Genomic DNA, 7,020 nt, shown 5'->3' with positions numbered 1-7,020 from the left:
CTTGGTTCAGTGGAGTGAGCTATGTATTTAGTATTTGATCCTATGTACTAGGCAATTGTAGTGGCTGGATATCTATGCATTTTGGTGAGATTGATCATTTACCATATAGACATTCTTTCATTCCTATTTTTGGAGGCCATGAAGATACCTTCCATCTTTGATTGGTGAGCTCTTCAAGCTTAATCTTCTCTACTTGGTCATGTTCTATACAATGGAGGTTCTTTAGATCAATAATTTGATAGTATTTGCAGCTTCATGCTTCAGTGGTGTTCTTCATGATCATCTTTTGTTCCTATTTTTTGCAACATTCTTTCCATCTCTTTTTGAAGTAGGATTTTTCCCACATGGTTTTCTCTATTTCTCCTCTTTACAGAGATTTGGTTGTGCTTGAGTACCTCATCAAGCCTTGTTGTCGGGACCTAATTTCCTTTCAGCAGTAGTTTCTAGGTTTTTAACTACTCCCTAAGTTTATCTTAAGGGGGGTGTTAGAGTAATAAGATATTTCCTTATTAATTAAATTATTTTGATTTAATTATTAATTCACTTATTATCTCTCATTTACTTAAGCTAAACTTTAGGCATATAATAATTAATTTTTTAATAAATTATTATCATACAACCTAGGTTAGATTCTTGTTGGGGTTTTGATCTCCTTTTATAAGGATTGATCTCTTTGTAATTTATTCGTTCACTTTTGATAATAGAAATTTATCTTTTTTCTCATCAAGAATGTCTCATCTATGAATCTAACAATTCCAACCTCCATAGTTTTTTGCTTTTGTCTTTTTGTGATAGGTGTTTGCATGCAGGTGATTCTTAGGAGCTGTGGAGTTGATCTTTCATCAACTTCAACATACATAACATCTCACATTTGTATGTCTTTTCTTGAAGTGAGTTCTTACATAGTTTACTCCAATGTGACCATATTCTCCACATAGATGGCATATTCCCCATGTGTTGTAGTCCCAACCAATAAATGATCTTTTTCTGGTTCCATTGTGCTGATTATTTGGATTCCATTGATTTGATCTACACTCAAAATATTTGTGATCATTCTTGTGACATGTGAAAAATTTTCCTTCAAACTTTGATATGGTTTTGTATTTATTTTGCTTGTGTCCATATTTTTTAGAATTATAGAAATGACCTTTGAATTTGGTTTGCATAGTATTACTCCAATTTTTTTTTGATGTATCACCTATTTTTCTACAATTGTTACATATAGGTCTTTTATTCTTATGTGCTCCTTATTGTGATGATTCTCCTTGAGTAGTATACCCTAAGCCAGTAGTACCTTTAGGTCTATTCTGAGTTTGTTCATACAATTGATTCACACTTTCTTATGAACTCAACCTTCTTTCATTGAGTCTCTTTTTAGCTCTTAATTCATTTTGGAGAATATCATTTTCTTTTCTTAGATTGATGATTTCATGAGTTGCATCATCTAGCTGATTTTCCATGTTTGTTTGATGTTGAGATAATTGTTGGATTTCATTGGTCTTTTCTTCTAATCTTGTTGCAAGTAATCTTTTGTCTTTATTTTTCATTTCTTTTTTATTTACTATTGTATTCTTTTGTTCCATGAATTCACATAGCCTGGCTGAGTGAATTTCCTATTCTCTTTTCAATCTTCTTAGTTCTTCTTGTAGAGTACTAGCATTCCTTCCTAGTAGATCTTCTATGGCTACATCTGATTCTTTTAAACTTTTCTTTATAGAGGTCTTCTATTATTTCTTCTAATGTATAGATTTTCATTTATATATATAGCCAATTCTTTTCTTCTCTTCAAAGAGTGAGTGAGTTGTTCCTTAATTTTCTTGACTTGTTTCACAACCATATCTAGATCAAGTTTTTCATTCTCAATAGCTTTCTCTATCTTCTACACTTCCATTTCCTTACATCTTTAGTCTCAACTTGTTAAGCCTCTAATAGGAGAACCTTTCTCTAATACCAAATTTTGGAAATGTAATGACAAATACGTGACTAAGAGGGGGGGTGAATTAGGAACCACATAAAACTTTTCACTTAGAATACATTTTATTTACTTCATTAGATTATCTAATCTACTATCACGCATGACCATAAAGCAATAGAGAAATGCACACCATAACACTTTGACACAATATTTGGTAACCCAAAAATTCTCCAATGAGAAGGTAAAACCAGGATGAGGATGACACCCACAATGCTTCACCACTATAGTAATAAAGTTGGCATGCTAGGGCTTACAATTGATCACTTCTTGTGATCTACTCTTTTAGGAGTATGAAGGACTATTAGGTCCACCTTGTGAAAACATTTTACAATATAATGAAGAATGTACTCTATTAAGAGATCTTACAAATGATTGTTAGGTCCACCTTGTTAGAGGATTTACCTAATGCAACTGCTAGGATGCAATCAATAGGATGATCCTTGTTTGCAACTAATTTTTTGATATAGATCCTTTGAAGATTGTAATCACCTAACTATGATGGATATGGCTCTTCTCTACCCTTTTTAGTACTTGGTAGCTTGCTTACTCAAATTTCTATATCTCTTTCTTTCTTTTCATGTTTGTTTGCTTCACTTGCTTACATAGCTCTTATTCATATACCATATATATTCTCTTAGACAAATCAATTCACTTTTCTTATATATCCATCAAGCAATATTTCTATTCCAAGCTGGCTTAAACAAGAGGTGTCTTTATAATAATCAAATTACACCTTTAGGTTGGTTGAATGTTGATGCTCAGGTCATACTGTGAACTTAGGTGTTATGCTGATGCTTGGATAATATAATGAGTTTGGATAATATTTTGGCACTTGAATAACACTAGATGATTAGGTGATACCATGCACTTGGGTTACACTTCCTTTCTTGAACTAGATGCTTAGTTTATACTAAGAGCTTGACTTACACTATGATGCTTGTCCATAAGATAGTGCTCAATTAACATGGGGTATTCTTGATCTTCTTGGGCTACACTAAAACATGATTACTGAAGGAAATCTTAACCAACCTTCCTGGATGACTTAAGTGATTTGTTACTAATTGATAATATTTCTTTTTGTAGGGCCAACATGATCGAATGGTACATATAAATTTTTTCACATCCCTTAAATCTCTTGAAATTGAACTTTTCAATAATTGCACAACTACTTAGTCCATAAGATGTTGTTCTTCATTACTAGTAAACTTCATTTCTTTCATTCGACTTTCTGCAATCCTCAAATTATTCACACTTAACCATAATTTCCTCATGATTTTTTCTACCTTTTGCTAACTTTGCAACTCTTAACTCAATTTCTAACTCATGTTCCATCTCTCTGGTACTTGATCATCAATAGATAATTCTTAATTCAAGTAGGATGAATCATGCATAATGGCTGACTTTAGTCTTTCATTAGGTGCATCAAAATATTCTTCTTCCAATATTTTTTGTGAACTACATGGACCCTTTGCTTTGACAAGTACTTTCATGAATTCTAATGCATGCTCTTTTACTTCATCTTTCTAATTATTGTTGTTGTTATCATTCCTCTTACCATTTCTATTACTGTTGCTTCTGAAGTTTGGGATCCTATTGATGTTCCTCATATCCATTTTGCAAAATCTTTCTATGAGACCAAATTTATTGTATAACTGATATACTGGTGTTTTCCTTCTTTGATTAGGTCCATTCTGATTAACTGGTGCTTTGCAATTCCTAGCAATGTATTCAATATTTTTACACTTATAAAATACAATGTCATTCCTTGTTTTATTAGATCTTTCTCTTTCATTAGATCTACTTGAGGATATCCTTTTTTCATTACCTATAGGGTTAGTATCTTTAAACATTCTACTATTACTATTATTACTATCAAACTAAAGTTTCTTATAATCAACTCCTTTATGACCAAAACCATGACAATTATAACAATAGAAATTTGTAATAGGTATGAATGACTTACCTGTGCAATCTTTCTTCATATGACCAACTTCATTACATAGAAAGCATCTGCCTTTTAATTCATACCTTACCTCTTTCGATGGTTCAACTTGCTCTATTTTCTTAAGTTCATCACTTTTCTTAGGTTGAGTTACATGTTAAACTTCTTTAGGTACATCTTTAGATTAAATAGATTCAATATCATTTTGATCAATCTTCTTAGGTTCAAGGGTTTCAAAAACTGGATCTGGTTCCCTTCTTGCTTCATATTTCTCTATTGACTTCTCTCCAAGGAAATATCCAAGACTAGTCTTATCATAAGAAGGTCTCTGATAATATAGTTGCTCATCAATTTTCTCACTATTGGAATATAACTTTTCTAACCATTGCTTAGCTTGGGTTAACTCTCCTTTCACAATAGTATTGTATTTCTCAATTTTGGCATGCTCCATCTTGATGGAATCAAGTTCAAGTTTTACTTTTGTAAGATGGGATCTAAGATCTATATTTTCAAATTTTATATCAAACTCAACCTTGCTATTATCTTTCTTCAGACTTAGCTTTAGTTCAACAATATTCAATTCATGTTTCAAAATCTCATTCTCTATTTTTAATGTTGCCACCTCATCATTGTATTTTTTCTCTCTCTAGGATCCCATCTAGATTTAAGATGATCAATCTTGTCTTTCAATTTCCCAATTTAGTCTTTTGCATCTTCATACCTTCCTTTTGGGTTATCTCTTTCTTCAATAAGAAGATCAATCTTCTCAAGGACTTCTTCAAGATTCTTCTCTAACTATTCCATATTAATAGGGATCTTACTCAATTTGTTAAGCCTCTTCAGAGTAATTGTACTCTAATACCAACTATTAGAAATAGGGAATACTAAGAGGTGCCAGGGGGGGGGGGGGGGTGTAAATCAATATTCTACAAACTTTTACTCAAAATTGAATATTGTTTATTACTTTATAACATGCATATGAAAGTAAAATAACAATGTTGAATAGTAATGATAACCATACACTAAGAGAACTCATAAAAACATATTTTGTTAACTAAGGAAACCCTAGCCAAGGGAAAACCCCGGTGGGGATGGTACCCAAAAAATTATCCACTAAACAAAAGTATCCTATTAAGAATGTTGACCATGTTAGGATTCTATTACATATATATAGTGTCTCAGTCTTTATTAAAGGACTAGGCCCCATTAAAAACCTCAACCCTATTAGGAGTTGGTATATACAATTACAAAATGTATGCAAGATGAGCCCACTACTCAAACATGCAATCATACAATATAATTTCTTTATGCAAATAGATATATGTAAAAACCTCTTTCATGTTCTTTGTTATACTTTGCATACTTTTGATATAGTTTGCACATCACATACGTAGCCTTCACATAAGTTCAAATAGTTCACATGTACATCTACTGGTGCACACACTACTTTGAATTTTAAAATCCTTCCTTTATACCTTTACATTTTACAAAAAATTTCCAATCAGCCTTCAAGGTTTCACATGCTTGGCTAAATATAAAATTAGTTCTTGCTAACTTAGGGTTAACATATAGGATGTCATCCCTAATCAATTAAATAATTATTTTTGTAAACAAAATAATTCTTTAACTTGTAATTACCCAATTATTGATATGCTATGTTATTCTCTATTCACTACTTTACTAGTGTTTATTCCATAATTACTTTTGTACCATCCACAAACTTGCACACTCAATTCTGTCCTCTTGACATATTGTACTATATATCCTTAATTGTAGACATGCCAATATTACCTTTGCTAACTACACTTACTAAAACTTTCTCTGTGCTATCAATAAAACTAGCTAATACTTAGACAATTATCCATGTCTAACTATGGAATTCTTATCTATACAATGTGCCTTCTTACCATAAGATATATGTTTCCATAAATGAAAACTCCATTACTATATAAACTTATCCTACTTAGCCATATTTTCAACAAACAAAGATTAGGTTAGTGAAGATTATGGTTGGTTTGTATGATGGGGTTGGAGAGGAAACATAAAAGGAACTCATAGAAGTGCTAAATGAGCCTAGTTTTAAGAGTCCACATACCACTCATCATATGACAATATTAGTGGGTATAATGATTAGTGAATTTTCAACTAAAGATACTAATGAGGTAGATGATGTTGATCAATTCTATAGCATAGTAAAGGAGCTAAATTTCTTTGTTAGTGGGATTATAACCACATAAGATGCTAAACTAGAGGAACAAGAGAAGGAGAAAGGTACACTTTGAGATAACTTGACCAACACAAAAGACATTGAAGAGATTATGACAAAACCAATGGATAGTACAAGTCATATTGGTGATATTGATGAAAAGGATCAAAACTAAGTGGAAAAATAAAGAAGAAAAGATTATGGATGTTGATTATAAAGAGATTAAATGTTTGGAAAATGAATATCCATCTTCATTTCCCATAGGAGATGATAGTATTAAAGTGCAAATTCAGTCTACTTCAACAATTTTATGCATTGTTTGCAAGTAATTTACCTCATTTTATGCATTGTTTGTAAGTAATTTAAGCCAATATGTTTCCAAGATAGTAAAGAAATGTATGGATAAAGGTGAAATTACTTAAATATCCTTATTTTCTTATTCTAAAGAAAAGGAGCAATCAAAGAAGAAATTAGAAAAATATGTGAAGAATCTTGAGAAAATTTTAGATAGATTGCAGAAGATACTACTCCTCCCACACCACTTTTAGGAAACAATATTGGAGATAATTTGAGAATATAATAGTATAATTTTACTCTTGCTATTCTTTATTATAATAAATAATTAAGGTTAGAGAAGAGAGAGAATCTGGGATAAAACAACTCCACAAGTAATGCACAAACATAACTAATGATATTCAAGTCATCAATGAGTACATAGAGGACATTGGAGGACGTATTTAATAAGGTAAGAAATTTGACATTTTTGTACTAGGTTAAAAAGTTATGTAGATTATGTTACAAAATGTATCAAGGAAGATGAGAAAAAAGCTAGAACATCCAACCACTAAATTTGAGCAAAAACATTTAAGTGTTACTGATATGGACAATGAAGTCAAC

The sequence above is a fragment of the Cupressus sempervirens genome, chromosome 6, assembly GCF_028749045.1.
Source record: "Cupressus sempervirens isolate cs-2001-9-10 chromosome 6, ASM2874904v1, whole genome shotgun sequence".
Classification (NCBI taxonomy): domain Eukaryota; kingdom Viridiplantae; phylum Streptophyta; class Pinopsida; order Cupressales; family Cupressaceae; genus Cupressus; species Cupressus sempervirens.
Note: the sequence above shows the minus strand (reverse complement) of the source record.